Here is a 17215-nt window from a genome sequence, read left to right on the forward strand (position 1 = left end):
AAAAAAAAAAGACCATCCCGTTCCATCATCCGACTTTTTCAACATACCGGGCATCACTTCATTGACATTTTTGTCTCGAGATACCAGAGGGAAAATTTTTATATAGACGCACATCAGACCCCTTTCCCCCCACCACTAGAGGGCGGTAACAACAGCCATCAGCAATTGTTTTTGCGCATCTGATGCGGGCCGGAAATCGAACCCGTATAATCTACGTGAAAGGCAAAAGCAAGGCAAAGTTTTCAAAGTAAGTCCGTTAAAAAAAAAGTTTTGGCCTCCCGCAATTAAGCGGGCAGGGATCGACACAATATACGCTTGCTTGTTGTGGTGCCGGTTTATTTCCTTAATGAGTATCACAATGACTAATTCTGATGGCCATTAAGGAAAGTGTTCTCACAATTAACTCTTAAATCCCATCAGGTCATTAAGTGAGCTATTTCATCCTCTCTGCATAGTGTGACGGTTAAGTCGAAAATTGGGGCGGCTTAATTAGCGCCGAGACCATTCGTCACAACGCTGATGTCATGATAAATCACAAGATGATGGATAACGGGATTTCAAGTCGAAAACAAAAATATTTTTAAAGTTTAATAAGCATGAATCTACCGCCACCGGCGTTGAACTACACTTTGGTCGGTTCAATATCCACCTGTCCATCTATCTTATTTCAGATAACATTGGGGGATTGTAGGGGGTGGGGAGGGGGGTCTTCTTTTTATCTGCGATTGCCCAAATGAGGCCAAATGGGAGTGATGGAAAAAGGGCACGTAGAATGAAATGAGACTTCAAAATCATGAAATATCTTTCTGCTCAATGCTGTGGGGGTGTCCGCTGAATGTGCTTAAACCGCAACCTGCTCAGCTGTCAATCAAATGCCACGTCTGTGACCTTGAAAAAAAAAAGGACGCTGCCTCATCCTCCATCTTTCCTCTGCCTACACACACTGGAGCTAAATGCTTGAGCTGCGAAAATATCTCAGTTTAAAGCCATTGAAATAATGAAATATGTCACGGTGAGTCGTTAAGGGGCGTGTCCACGGGCAGGTTGTCTCCTCGGACTCAGTTTTTTCCTGCTTGCTCTTGCGCCTTCCTTTCGTGAAGTGTGCACACTCACAGCCGACACCGAGGTCAGGCCAGACCAACCCGAAATGCCACCAAGCTGAACTTCCACCCCATCCTCCCTATTGCGCTTTTCTCCATGCGACTGTATGCACTCGTGGCCGACAATGAGGCGCTCTAAAGCGGCCAGCCCAAAGCGCTGGTCCACTTTTAAGTCAGACTTAAAAAAAATAAATAAATCCACCCTCTTTGCTATTTCGCCTCTTTCTGCATGATGGGTGTGCACACGCCACCAACAACGAGGCGCTCTAAAGTGGCATTGCTAGCGGGCTACCTGAAGGAGTGTATGCATAGCTGGCTAGCTAAGTGCACTTCACAATTGCGCTCGTAATTCTTTGTACAGATAATTCATTCATTCATCTTCCTAACCGCTTGATCCTCACTAGGGTGGCGGGGGGTGCTGGAGCCTATCCCAGCTGTCTTTGGACAGTCGGCGGGGGACACCCTGAATCGGTTGCCAGCCAATCGCAGGGCACACGGAGACGAACAACCATTCGCACTCACACTCACACCTAGGGACAATTTAGAGTGTTCAATCAGCCTGCCATGCATATTTTTGGAATGTGGGAGGAAACCGGAGCACCCGGAGAAAACCCACGCAGGCCCGGGGAGAACATGCAAACTCCACACAGGAGCTGGAATCGAACCCGGTACCTCTGCACTGTGAAGCCGACGTGCTAACCACTGGACTACCGGGCCGCCCCTGTACAGATAATCACTTCTGTAATTCTCTTTTGGCTGCGCTTTCAACTTTCAATACATAATTTTTCCGACTATTCCCTGGGTGACTTTTGTATTCCCGCATTACATCCAAGCAGTGTGTTGCAAAAATAAAAACAGTTGCCCAGTGGCGGCAATGTTCCACTCGAGCCTTCGTGCCAGAAGACGATATCTCCGATATGGTCCGCTAATGTTTTCATTTGTTTGCTAACAACATTCTGCCTGCGTGCGGAAAACAAACAAGGTTGTGCACTTTGAGAAATGTCGCTATGAATTTGCGTTGCGCCGTCATTTCTGTCAGGTGAGCGATCCGCAATACTGAGCAGAATATTCAAACACACAAAATCACAGTTAAGTGCAAAATTATGTTTGCCGCTTCCCCGTTTAGCGCTGTTCTTAATACTTATCATTTTTTTTATATCACCGTAATAGTGCAAACACACACATTACAATATTTTCCCCATCATCCGATTTGTTAAAATGACCCCACACCATAATTAAATCATGTCAGAGAGATCCTTATTCAAACCGAAAGGAGACGCTTGTTAAGTAACGGCTACGAAAGAGGAACCCGTGGACAACAAGTATGTAATTGCAGCGGCAGAGGGCAACCGCAATAAGTGGAAATATTTATCAGGAGTGCTTGCAGCTGCCATGACAACGTTGCCCTGCCGGACTGCTGGTCAAATGAATCTTTTGCACTTGAGAAATCAATCCGATATGAGGTGAATCCCTATTGTACCACCTACACTGTTCCACTTCAAAACACATTTATGGCCAAAACAACTTTGCTTTTGTTTTGTTTTTTTTGCACAGACTGTAAATGCCTTTCATTCACTACAATGACCCCCCCCCCCACCCCAACAAAATTCGATTTTCAGATGAAAACATGAATATGAACAGCTTTTATTTCATGGTATTCGCATCGAGTTGTGTTCCACATTTCCTCTTGTGACTAGCTTTTCAAGTATTTGGAACGGACATTATTAAACGGGGGCAGCGGCTGCTGAAATGTACTGCATTTTTTATGCTGGCGAAAGTGTGCGTTCGTTTGGATGAGCTGTAATTTGCACCATCACCGGGAAAAGTAGCGAGTCGGTTCGGCGATAAAGGCAACTGTGATTCGTCGGGCCGGGATGTTCTTGATTTATCGGTACAGCGTATTTCATACACAACTCATGTGTGTCGTATAATTTAAAGAACAGCATTTCAAAAGCTTCCCCCCCGCCCCCCAAACTAAAGACAAGCGAAGTAAAGAAGTAAAAGTAGCCTGCTAAAATGACAAAACAGAAGCGGTTCGGCTAACGGATGGCCGGATTTTAAAAATGCCATCAAAGATCTTAATCAAAGGCGTCGGCAGAAGCGAATCGTAGAAAACTTGGATTTAAAAGCGTTTACGCTTGTGGCTGACTTCATTACTTTTAGCAGCTTATTCCGTTGGCGCGCAGCATAACAGCGAAATGCTGCTTCACCGTGTTCGTTTTGGATTCTGGGCTCCACCAATTGACCCCAGTCTGCAGACTTCAGAGCCCCTACTGAGTTTCTATTCCTTTGGCATTCCTTGAATGTTATCAGCGCCGGTAGCGTTCACCCGATTTATTTCGATTTTAAAATCGATTTCACAGTCGAGGGGCGGACGGCGGACCTCTGTTCTCTTCCCACCTTCTATTTTTCATCTATAAACACTGACGGCCATCCTGCTGAAAGAGAAATGAGATGCGCCCTTTAAGCCTCCATAACCTTGAATGCGACTGAACATTTATCAAGCGCATTTTCTCTTGATATTGATACATACTGGTGTTATCGATTCATCTGATTCATCGCCCACAGTCCTGCTTTCGAACATTTGAAATTGGGGAGGTATGGGGCCAAATCTTGAATATGCAAAGTGACTTTTTGATGTTTAGGCGACCAAACCAAAATATGACACCGTAGCGTCTCCCGGGGACTGCTGTTGCATAACGATCCGGCAGCAGGTGAAAAGAAGCAGCAAGGAGGAGATGATTTTGTTACGAGGCAGCGAGATAATGTGATGGATAATGAAAAGGTCAGGAGTCAGTGCGGGGAGAGCAGCTGGGTTTATAATACCTAGTTAACCGTTGCCGTGTGTGGAGATGGTGTTGAAATGACACACTTTGCTTTTGTGTGAACCCCAGTCAGGAGGCGCCACGCCCTCACTTATTGGACATATCGCGGCTTTGGAATTTTGCACATTCTTGCATCGAATCTCAACGTTGGGGGCATATCGGTTTGCTTTTTAAAACGCTAATGTTTACAGGGGGGGCGGACGGGGGTGTGGCGGGGGGGGGGGGGGGGGGGAGAGAACGAGGCACCAAAGCGAGCGCAAGAAGAAATGCAAAGAAGCCGACGTCATTAATAATGCAGCACGCCCGACTAGGATGACTCGCGTCAAAAAAAATCTTCCCAAGCCGCTTCGGTCGTTTTGCGTCCAAACGTGCCACCTCGCAGCAGGATTTAGTCGCCACTTTAATTTCGAGCTCTGTGCGCAATCAACCAATTAAGGCGCTCTAATTAAAACCCCATTCAAGCCGAGGCCGGCCTGCTTTGTGCCTAATGGTTATGTTGTAATTAGCTCCAGAGGGTCCCCCGCCTCAGCCATGCGCTCCTCTCGATTGCGAAACGAACACGTCTATTCCGTAACTTTCTTCGTACGGCGCCTCGGCAACCAAAAGTTATTGATTTGGATCAACCATTTCAAAAGGAAAACGGCGGCTTTTACGCCAAAGTGAAATCACGCCTCTTTAGCACGCCCACGTCCTTTCAAAAACACAGCGCTAGCTGCATTCACCGCCCACGCGCTCCCACTCAACCGAACACTTGTCAAGGGGAAATGGTGGCGATATGAAAAGAAAGCCACCCCCCCGTCCCGCTTCATATTTACCCGATTCTCAAAGGGCCACGACACTTTAACGCTCACGCTCCGCGTGTCGCGGCCGCACACAAGGCCGTTACACGGCGGCGGCCAAATGGAGGCGCAAATGACATTTTCACCTTTCACGTATGTGTTCCGCTAAATGAATGAATGAGTATTGATTTGACGCTTTATGCGGCATTACTCGCGCCGCGCCCGGGATAATAAATTCACAGGGAGCCATGGTTGGAATAAGACTCGGCGTAGAGGTCGGCGTGAACAAGCAGGGGGTCCTAATTGAGATAATTACAGGCGAGCGTAAGCAAAAAAATAAAAAAAATATATATTTTTTAAATCCATTGCATTTGTCACACTGTTTCATCGCAGAGTGAGTGAGAAATCACCGTGCCGCAGAGTGCGCCGCATAATCGGGTATGATTTATTGATCAGCCTTCTTGTAATGTGTAATGCAATTGCTTTTTATTACTTTACATAGAGCAGGTCTAATAAAACATTTTGACAGGGGCTCCACAAGTGAGGAATAGTTTGCGGCTTCTTAAGCAGAAGCAGTTGTTGTTGTTGTTGTTTGGACTGGATAACAATGGTGAACCTCAGCTCACAAACTTCATTCGTTCGGAGTCCATGTTCGGGAACTGAAGTCCAAGCAGGTTCTCCCATTACAATGGAGGGAGAGTTCGTAATCGCCACTCTATCGCCCGAGGTGACGTTCCACACCACCCCCGCAAGAAGTGAAATCCATGATATGGAAATAATTTATACTCTCTTGGCATGTTTTTGTTTCGTTTTTTTTTTTGTATGGAATCGAATCAAATTTGGAACCGAATTTATTGTCATTGCAAATGCAGATGTACCGAGTAACAAAATTCGCAGTTCGCTGAACAGTTCCAACTCATCCGAGACATAAAAAGTAACGACCAACAGAGGGAACAGAGAAGATTCACGGGTTTCATCTTAGATGAAAAAGAAAAAAAAAAACAGAAGGAAGCGGGATAAAGGGGGGGGAAAAAACAACAAGTCACAAGCTTTGCTCCTTTAAGGGAGGGGCATGGTCTGGTATTGGAAAAAAAAAACCTGCACTAGTCACTTGCCCGGAGCATTTATGGCACTTTTTGAAGTCTTTAAACACAAACGTAATTCAAGCACGTTGAAGCCGACACTTGATTATGCCATGATGTCTTGCAACAGTGATGACAATCATTTTTAATCAAGTATCGTGCAAAAGCACAAACTACAAACTGGCATAAGTTTCACTCGAATATGTCAAACAATCACAAGAATGTAAATAACACTTGAAAAATCGAACATTTGAGAATCCCGACGTGGCTCCTCTTCCTCTTTCCATTTTCTGCAGTGTGCGATTGGCCTCCAGGGGGCAGTGGAGCGCACGGTGCGGATCAAATTTGATTCGAGCCGTCAAGGCTCAGCCGCAGACTAGGAAGATGAATGCTTCTGAGTATCGTTAGCGTCTTAATGTAAACGTCGCTGCTCCGTTTGTGTCGAAATGTAAATTTGTTTCGATAGCCTGTTAGCTTTAAGCTAGCAAACCGCGTTTGTTACAAATGCCATTATCATTGGGTTCCAGCTGCGTAGCGACTTTTCGCAGTTAGCTTCCGTGCTAACGTCCGCGGTTAGCTTCCGTGCTAACGAGCTAGCGTTTCGTCCAGCCCCCTCTTCACGTCGCCAATTTCTACACACGCGCTGCCACCGTGTTTCGCTCTGTTCTTCACAATCATTCTGCTTGTTTTGTGTCATTTGACACAAAGTAAGTTCCACATTCTGTACAGTGGGAGCATTTCAATCGATTGCTTCATCGCAAGCGCTGCAATTGATATTTGAATTCAGAAAAACACACCCGAAGATTGTTAGCAGATTAGCAGAACCATCGTCGCTTGAGAAGAGCCAACGTCACGACGGTATGTTTGGAAGAAGAGAAGTGATGTAGAAAAGGAGTCAGGCCGTGGAGAAATAAATCAGCGGTTTCATTTCTCGGGCAGACGGCGTAGGAGACGCGCCGCCGTCAGGCTGGGAAAGTCGAGCTCGGCAAAGGTTTGACAGCGGAGCCTTGGGCAAGCGTGAGGATTGTCTCCCCCCGCTATGGCACCGTGAGAGAGACACAAAAGCGAGAGTACGGCCCGAGACGATGGGGATGGAGAACTTTTGTGAAAGGTGGCGGGAGGGGGGGTGGGGGGGGAGAGGAAAGGGAGAGCGCCGACCGGCTTTCTGCAGCCATCTGGCTCGTCCACTGATCCAGAACATTGACACTGGCAGCACAGGGAGACAAGAGGAAAGAGAGCGGAGAAGACAGTTCCCCTATCCAAAGCACAAAAGTCCGTGTTTTATTTTTATTTTTATTTTTCTCTCACTTCTGGTTCATCACATTATAATGTCATTCAAAATGAAACGGAATTTATCCGTTGCCCTGATCCAGTGCCGAAAGACAAATAAGAATGAGTGATAGCGGACTCCTTGATAAAATGGTTGTTTCAATTAAATAACCTTTACGTATTTAATTACGACAACTCACCAACTTGTAAGTCATTTCTCCCAACTTTTAGCGCTTTTGTTGTTTTTTTTGAAAATGGGTTAGCAGCCTGCGCGTCATCGGCGCTATGAATAACGGTATCCGCGATACTGGCGAGGTATTGATATCAGATCGATACCAAAATATGCAAATCGCAGATCCCTTATGAACATTTGGGAGAACTGCGACAATTAGCAAGCGGCAGCACACGAGTTATTTGTTTACGACAGCTGACCAAAGAATAGATCACTCACTTATTTCTTCAGTAATTTCATTCCGGCAAAATGAATGCATTTGAATGACTTTTGAAATGAGATAGGGCCGGCTAATTAGGATTGAGTTGATTAAGATAGCTCCGCTCGGCCGCATCAGCCGGCGATTAGCTGCGACCGGGCGCGGAGCTGATAGCCGTTGACACACGGGAAAGGGACAAGGTGGCATATCTTGCCTAAACAGATGGCAGGCGCCCGCCCGCATGCATGGATACACACACACAAATGCGCACGCTCGTATCGTAGCTAGCTAGCCTCACCCAAAAATATCAAGAAAACTGAAACGGTGAAAATCAGTTTAACTACGTCTCCACAATTGAGTAGCACATCGTTTTCCGTCTTTCCATGTTTCAGTAATTATATTCCAACATGTAGAAATGTATTTTCGGACTCCATTTCTAAATCAGAAAACGTGGTAATTAATACACGGCATGGCAAGCCTTTGGAAAAGTATGTGTTTTGGTTTTTTTTTTTCTTGAGAAGAAAAACTCCCATCTGGGATCCAGCAAAATAAAAATGAAATGACAGAACAGTCGCCGCTTGAAGATCTTATCAAGTTCTTCCCTTATGTTCCAAATCCTCCCCGTGGATGAGTCTTGTTGGAGATTAGCTCGAGTTCGAAAATAAAAGGATGAGCGCCAAGTTATGATCCGCATTTGAACACTCCCCCCGCCCCTTCACATGGCACATAGATAGAAAAAAATATTTTGCATGTAGAGGAGTGAAATCCATTTGCAGCCATTTTTTTTAGGGGGGGGGCGAGTACATAACCAGACCTAGACGGCTCAAAATGACCTTCCGATTGTGACATTGTGAATCGTCGCTGTCACTGTTCATGTGGAAACATTCAGTCTTTGTGCACGCTGGCTTGGCTGGCTGGCTGGCTGACGGGGCTGGCAGCGCTCAGCCATGTTCACCACCCCTGAAGGAGAAGCAAGCTGGTCCCAAAGTCGCTGAGGCGGATTAGCCTGTCCTCTCGCTCTCTTCACCCTCCATCTCCGCTCGCTCTTTAAAGCGTATTGGAGGGCATGCGGAGCAACAACAAGCTTAAAAGTATTCCGAAAAGTTGAAGCCTTTGTTGAGGGGAATGAGGGACCGTTCTTTCGGCGATGCCGTCAAACTAATGTATCCCCCAGCAGCAATTCTGAGTCAGCATTGCTAAAAATCCATTTGGGGAAGGCGGGTCAATACAGAAAACAACAACAACAATAGTTGGATTCCTCGTCCTGGCAGTCAATCAAGAGCATTTTTATCTTCATGCCCAGACATGGAACCTTGGACGGTGACGGCGTGACGGGGTTTTTCCACTTCAGGTTATGAACACAATGAGTTTTTCTCTCCGCTGGATTGTTATCTCATACGCTGTCAAAAAAAACACCAAAAAAAACACGAAGGGCGTGTTGAATTTACTCCAATTTATTTCATCAAGTGGTGACACAAAATCAAATCATGTGGATCCATGTACAGTTTTTTTAACTAGATGTGTTGTCTATAGCAGAGGTGTCCAAACCTTTTTTTGTTTGAGGGTCGCATACAGAAAAATGCTTAAAACGTTTTGAAACACGCTAAAGTCAGTCAAGAAAGCCCTTAGATATTGTTTGGATTGTCTCGTTAATTTCATCAGTTTTCTGTGAAAGTTGTTGAGGAAAACAGTTGATCATTTTTGGGGTGGCTTCTACCTCAGAACATATCCAGCTCTGCACTTAACAGCAGCCGAATCCCATCGCCACATTCAGACCCCCCCCCCCAAAAAAAAGACGCAAAAACTGTCGTCAGGTCACCATTTTTCACCTACTTCAGTATCAATAATGTGAAGTCTTCATAAATTAGCCAAAGAGCGCAAAGTGGGACAAACTATTTTTTGGTCTCTAAAAATTGATTTTAGATGAATTGTGTTATTCTTTTAATCATCGCCATGCATCCTCCCTTCTTACTCTGCCCACCTTGACCTGTCTAACTAACCTCGTGCCCAGGTTAAATGTCATTTTTAGTACGACATTTTTTTTTTGTCACATCGCGGGCCGCTGAAAAATGCATGGCGGGCCGCAAATGGCCCCCGAGCTGTAGTTGGGACACCTTTGGTCTGATCGGCTAACGAAAACATGGTCACACGTGTCATGTCTACTGACAAAAAGCGAGTTTAAATTTAAATTTTAATTTAAATAAATTTTAATTTTAATTAAAAATTAAAAATTAAAAATTAAAAATTTTAATTTTAATTTTAATTTTAATTTTAATTTTAATTTTAATTTTAAAATTTAAAATTTTAAATATAAATTTAAGAAATGTTTAAATAAAGGTCAACATAATTTCCCCCCCCCCCCCAAAAAAGTCACGCTCACCATCAGTCTGCAGGCAATGAAATGCGCGCATGGCGTTAAAGCGTGATTATTTTGACCTCAGTCGTCACCTGCTCTGCTCAGGTTAGATCCAGTGCGGCGGCGCCAGCAAGCCTCCATTATTAATGGCGGGCGCTGCTGCGCGAGAGCGCGCGGAGGCAATCGAGTGTGTTTTGCAGATGGCTCAACCCAAGAGCTGTCTGCGTACATCGCATCCAAAGTGCTCGTCAGTTATTCCCGCGCATGTCCACAATTGAATGCGATTCGCGGGTGTCTCAGTTGAACGGACGAGCACCGCTCCTAAACCGCATACGTCCTCTGGAACTGCACCGTTTGGCCCGGCATCGCTCCCCACACTCACACAGACCTCCGTATACCCGTCGTTCTTCTGTCACAGTCTCCATGGCAAATAGGAGGATCGCACATGGATTTTCTCCCCGGGTGGGCCGCCTGTATTGTTGCCGACAGGAACCGGGAGTGATTGAAAAGCTCCACAAAGAAATGGGAATTTTACAAAGCGAGCCGCTCACCTCTGAGGAAAACGGCATTTCGGGTGGATTGTGAGTCGGCGTGTGTCATGAGGTGGACGGAGGCTTGCGATCTTATGCATGTTACATTTTGGTGGTGACGGCGGCATTGAGGGGATGGGGAAGCATCGGGCTTCTCAAAGGTGCCCAAAAATTGCTTTTTAAGTGGAAGGAAGTGGGGTGGTGGTGGTGGTGGGGGGGGGGGGGGTTCCTCTTCGGCAAACTTCCAAAAAGGTCCCTGTTCACAAATAAGGTTGCACATTTCAAACATGTCGACAAGCAGCCAATTTGAAAGTGAGTTTCTTATTTCCTTACTTGCATCCATTTTCTCGCATCTTCAGGCAGTAGGCGGGGTACACCCCAAACTGGTTGCCAGCCAATCGCAGGCCACACATAGACGATGTCAATACGCTCTCACACTCAAACCCAGGGACAATTTAGAATGTTCAATCAGCCTGCCGTGCATGTTTTTGGAATGCGGGAGGAAACCGGAATACCCGGGGAAAAGCCGCACAGAAATGGGGAGAACATGCAAACGCCACACAGAGCCAGAATGAAAACCCTGCACCTCTGCACTGTGAGGCCGGCATGCTAACCAGTCGCCACCTATTAGCCGCTACCTATTAGCATATCTGCGTGAATGTGATCAATCTCCAATTCAAAGTCAATTCTGATAATTACGCCGGAATGTGACAATAGCACAAAACATTCTCAATTTCTGAATATTTCATTCAATAAATCAGGGTCCAACATGAAGTCTTCTGAAGTTGTTATGCTGGGGGGCCACCATCGGGAAACGGTCTGGTGGCGCTGTTGGGAACTGGTACTCACGCCATATGCAAGTATTCAAAAGAGAATAAGATCAGGTTCAACGAATATTTAATATTATGTGTAGTTAAACGGTATTATTTAAGCCTCTGAACAAATGTACTTCCGTATAATTACATTTCAGATTTTTTTTCCAGGCAGTATAAATGACTAATTTAGCAATAAAATATACTATATTAGTATTAAACATAATAAATGGGTTAAAAACAAAAAAATATATTGATTTCCTTGTGTTATTATTATTATTTTTTTACATTTGTCCTGTCAGTTACTCTACATGGTGTCTTGACACAATGCCATAATGGGCCCGGGCCATTGGGCCACCCATAATGTCGGACCCTGTTTTAAGAAATTCCCTTTTCATGTCAAAAGCGACCAATGGAAGAAGCTCAGCTAAACCTCCGGCCTCTTTTTCAAAGCGTTTCACACGTGCAATGGCGCTAAACACCGGTTACGTGATTCATCAACACGCAAAAACCAAAACAAAATAAAAGCACCTTGACATTTGATAGCGCCGAGTCAGGGCTCACCGCTGCGAGGATTGCGGCGCTTCATGTGCATCCCTCCCATTTGGGGTGACACATTTCTGCGCTCGGGGCAGGAAATGCCACGGCGCTACATTTATTTGGAAACAAACTCATTTGGACCTTGCTGTTTGCTAACCTCCGACTCCGGTTGTCTGCTTTCACCCCGTAGCCTGGTGACAGTTGTGCGGATGTGGGCGGACAGCTCCTTTTTGCATTGTAGTTTTTAAACCCTCGAGGCGCAACTCTAAACAACTATCACGAGTAAGATGCTGCATCCCTTTTTTTTTTTTTTTTTTTTTTTTAAACAGCCCCAGTGTCGGAGTTAAGCAGCCGGGGCAGAAGTAGCGACGCTAAACAGCAATCGTGTCACGCTGTGGGACTGCATCTGCTCGGGTTGAGCAACGTCAGGAGTTTTTCGCCAAGCCAAAGGGTCCTTTGGGGTGTTTCTTTATTTTAATAGGCTCGATGACAGGACTAATCAGCTCCCCCAAAAGATATGACTCAGCAAATAAAAATAAAAAAACTAAACAAGAAAGCTAATTAAGAGTGCAAATCTGACAAAATGCCAAATGAAAGATTCATCTAATGTGCTGATCGTATTAATATCTCGCAAATAGCCGCTAAAGCATCCTCGTGAATTAATAACCATTTCGTAAAGAGGACCCCGCCCGCCATGCAGATTTTCTGGTCAAGGAAAATCTCCGAAAAGCTTGTCGCTTGATGACAACAGGATCGCTTGATGATAAGCAAACGGGGATCAACACAGGACGGACTCGCCCGCACGTGCAAATGTCACCTTTGCTGCGCGTGGGATTGCAAGGTGCAGATGTGAAAACGGAGAGGTGTGACTTTCCCCGTGCTGACAGCGGCAGTGGTTTAGGAGAAATGGCTCAATGAAAAGTGAAAGCTCACGACATCATGCGGCGGCCTCTAAAAATTACACCTGAGGCCCCCCCGCCTCAAAAAACAGAACATTCCTATTTTAAATGATTACAACCTGACTGACAGTCCAAAACATAATCCATCCATCCATCCATTTTCTGAACCGCTTAATCCTCACTAGGGTCGCGGGGGGTGCTGGAGCCTATCCCAGCCGTCTTCGGGCAGTAGGCGGGGGACACCCTGGATCAGTTGCCAGCCAATCGCAGGGCACACAGAGACGAACAAACATCCACGCTCACAATCACACCTAGGGACAATTTAGAGCGCCCAATCAGCCAGCCATGCATGTTTTTGGAATGTGGGAGGAAACCGGAGCACCCGGAGAAAACCCACGCAGGCCCGGGGAGAACATGCAAACTCCACACAGGGAGGCCGGAGCTGGAATCGAACCCGGTACCTCTGCACTGTGAAGCCGACGTGCTAACCACTGGTTTATTTTTCATGCCAGACCATCTTCCTCACTTCATTCTCGTAGCGACTGTACGATAAGCTAATACCGTCTGATTCACTTTTATTCATTAGCTGCTCAGCGCGTAGAGCACTGTCCTCCCCCCCCCCAAACCCCCCCAAGATATCGATGGCTTCAGTATCTTTGCTTCGCCGCTGCTGTGACACAGCAGGCAGTGTACGTTGGCGTTATTTGAGATTTCTCGCCGGTAATGGCGGCAAGCTGAGGCCTGGGGAATGAGATTGGTAACAGCGAAGTGCCTAGCCAGAAGGAAAAAAAAAAATCAAGAAAATAGACAGCAATCAAGCATGAGACTTGGTGCGGAGAAAACGATTCGGCATCACCCACAGTCATTTAATCTGCCATAGCGGGGTGAAGAAAACACAGTTTCGCTTTGAAAATAGTGGACTCTTGCGTTCAATCTGGACAAGTCAAATGGTGACATTTGCCGACTTGAAAGTGTCACTATGGCAACCAAATTCCCATTCTGATTTGGATTAAGAAATTCCAATCGACTCGACAGTTACTTTCGTCCAAAATGATATTTTCTGCTTTTCTGGTCAGCTGTCGCCACAGCGAGTCACTTTCATCGTTTGGTTGGCACACTTTGTACACTGGATGGACACCTGATAAGATAAGATAAGATATCCTTTATTTGTCCCACAATGGGGAAATTTACAAGAGTTGCGTGTGCTATCTGGATCTCCGTTCACAGGATACGTAAAAAGATTAAAGCAAATAAAGGAGATGAGCATAAATGAAGCTGCCCCTCTCCCCCCCATGGGTTTGGGGTACAAAACCACCCAAAACAAAATGGGAAGAAGTAATAAATAAAGTAAAAGGACGAAAAGAAACTCAAACAGGGATATGAGCTGCTGGAGAGGCAGCCACTCAGGGGGCGCAATCATCAAAAAAAAAAAAAAAATTGAAAAAATCCTGATGCGACGGGTTTTTTATTCGTTCTCTTTGTGGATTAATGGTTCACCGCTGTCGGCGCTTGTAGGCCCACTTGGGCAATTTTTGTTGAATCGGTGCCCTCCAACAATGCCATTGGTGACATTAACCCTTGTAGTCCACCGCTTGCGATAAATGCAAAATTATGTCTTTGATTCAAAGGCAAAGGCATTCGGAAAAACACGAGAGAGCTGAAATGGGGGGGTTCTAAAATGGCCGAAATTTCATGACGTCACCGGCTGATAATTCTCAGGCATTGCAGCAATAATAAAAAAGGTTTTGATGCCGTAATCTTCACAATTTACATATTTTGCACCATAGAGACCCATTATAGATTATATTTTTGAATGCATCATAAACCTAATGTGTAAACATGCATTTCACGCGATTTTTAGGTCAATCGCTTTGTTTTCGCTTGGACAGACGTATGCATGCCACATTGTTGGGTTGAGGTCATTCCAATTGTGCAACTTTTAGGTGGCGCCAGAGGATATCAAAGGAAATCAAAGCTTGCGATCGTATCTGCTCATTTGTTATCGCAGACTCTCCTACGGTACGATTTGTATTTTATTTATTAATTTTTTTATGAGGTGATGGAACGTACTCTATTGACTTTGACCTTGGTGTGCTTTAATTTTTTGTCCATCACAGCCCAGTACAAATGCTGGCAGGCTGTCACATTTGTCCTGCTGTGCTCTCCAAGTGTGACCACCTGACATGGGCAGATACGAGCAAGAGTGTGTGTGGCCGTGTGGTAGAAGTCCACTAAAAATGATTTTTTTTTTTTAAGCCACACATTTCTGCTGCGCGACACTGCAGTAAAAATATATCAGTCACACACTGATGAATTGTTTCAATTAGCAGGAGCTCTTACAAGTCCCAAGATTATGATGTCCTGCCACCTTCTCAAAATTACATTTTTTAAAAAGTCCTGCCATGGTTACGAGCAAGTAATTCTTCAATGTGGTTTTGTTGGACATACACAGTATTGGACCCATGTCGATTGATAAGTGATAAGGTGCAAAACTGAGGCTCCGTTCAAAAACTGCACCTTCAAGTATTTCAAAGGTTCCCCGTTATGAATAAAACAACATGGATGTAGATTCAAATTGAATTATTGACTGAGTGATTATGCAATAAAGAGAGTGGGAACCTTGCAAAAATTACAACCATGCAAAGTCAAATAAAAAAAAGTGGCAAAAAAGTTAAAGCGCCATATAAAAACAGAAACTTCAATCAAAAAGTGTGCAGCGGCTGAAAAACACAAACTTGAACTAAAAAAAAAAAAAAATGCCACTAATTTCTAGCCAACATCAAGGCAACCATTCATTCGTTCGGTTTAATGCAATTCCAATCTGCATGCCCGCCGAGCGAATGTTTCTTCTTCAACTTAGAGCCGAAAGACAATGTGGAGACCAATGTCAACAGTCTCCGCGCCTCGTCTGTGTACAGCTTACCAAATTTATATTTGCAACAAAAACAGGTTTTGCTCTTTGGTTTCAGTCTATCTTACAGTATTGTGTTGTATAATCATCATGAAATAAAAAAATTAAGACCGTAACTGTCGTGATTCTAAGTTCACTGTAATATAAAAATAATGGACCGTTCCACATGACGGTAAAATGACATCGTGTGTAATTTGCGAAGGACTCCACATTTATTTCGTCAGGAAGAAAACCTTTCGGTGCCGTTACATTGACTCCCTCACGGATTTCGCCAATGCCGGGTTCTTTGTGGGTTGCAACACCCACGCGATAAACGACGAGTTCACTGAATACAGACGAATTTGATAGAATTGGGAATCGCTGGTATTGATTCAGGGCGGCCCGGTAGTCCAGTGGTTAGCACGTTGGCTTCACAGTGCAGAGGTACCGGGTTCGATTCCAGCTCCGGCCTCCCTGTGTGGAGTTTGCATGTTCTCCCCGGGGCTGCGTGGGTTTTCTCCGGGTGCTCCGGTTTCCTCCCACATTCCAAAAACATGCGTGGCAGGCTGATTGAACACTCTAAAAATTGTCCCTAGGTGTGAGTGTGAGTGCGAATGGTTGTTCGTCTCTGTGTGCCCTGCGATTGGCTGGCAACCGATTCAGGGTGTCCCCCGCCTACTGCCCGGAAACAGCTGGGATCGGCTCCAGCACCCCCCGCGACCCTAGTGAGGATCAAGCGGCTCGGAAGATGAATGAATGAATGAATGAATGAATGAATGAATGGTATTGCTTCAAGCCCAAAATGATTCCAAGGATTTAAAACGCCAATGCGTGCGTGATTTGTTAAATCAGGGGGTGTCCAAAGTCGGTCCTCAAGGGCCGCCGTCCTGCCCTGTTTTTTTCCAGCTTTCCCAGGAGCTACACACCTGATTCCAATAATCAGGATTGTTCTATCACAGCTGGCTAATGAGCTGATCATCTGAATCAGGTGTGTCGCAGCCCAGAGAGAAATCATCCACAGGTAAACTGACATTGTTTGCAGATTGAAGATGTTTAGTTGACTTGCCGATATACTTTCCACGGAAAGTTCTTGAACCTTTCGTTTCCCTTTTATTTCCGAGTGGCAGCTTTTTGGCGACTTTTGTTTTTTTTTTTTTCACTCTCCATTTGTCATAAAGGAGGAAAAATAAATAAATAAATAGATTCGATGCCCCCTCAGCTCTGCCGACACTTTAGTTCAACACTCACTAAGGCACAATCAGCAGCTCGGCTTCGATCCTAAACCCTTCACAACGGCCCGAATCATCAGACCTGTTTGGTTCTCATGATTGAATGACCCTCAGCGACGCCTCCTCCTTGGACTCCGAAGAAAACTGCCGGCGAGGGAACGAGATGCGAAAGTGGTAATACGTTCCTTGGCGGGAGAAGATTGAAGACACAACACCTCCTTTCAGTTCGACGGGACGCACGATGTGATTTTCTTACGACTCATTGAAGCTTCGAAGCGGGAGGGCGCGAGTGAGAAGTCGATAGGCATCGCTTGAAAGACTGCGGCGAGATGATTGCTGCTACGCAACGGCAATGTTTTTCTATTATTTCTTGTAAACAATTCTTTTTTTTTTAAATAATATTTTGTCAACTATGAGTTTCAGCCCGTGAAGACAACGTAGCAGTTTTTGGAATTTTACGAGCGGCATGGACA

The sequence above is a fragment of the Hippocampus zosterae genome, chromosome 6 (assembly GCF_025434085.1).
Source record: "Hippocampus zosterae strain Florida chromosome 6, ASM2543408v3, whole genome shotgun sequence".
Classification (NCBI taxonomy): Eukaryota; Metazoa; Chordata; class Actinopteri; order Syngnathiformes; family Syngnathidae; genus Hippocampus; species Hippocampus zosterae.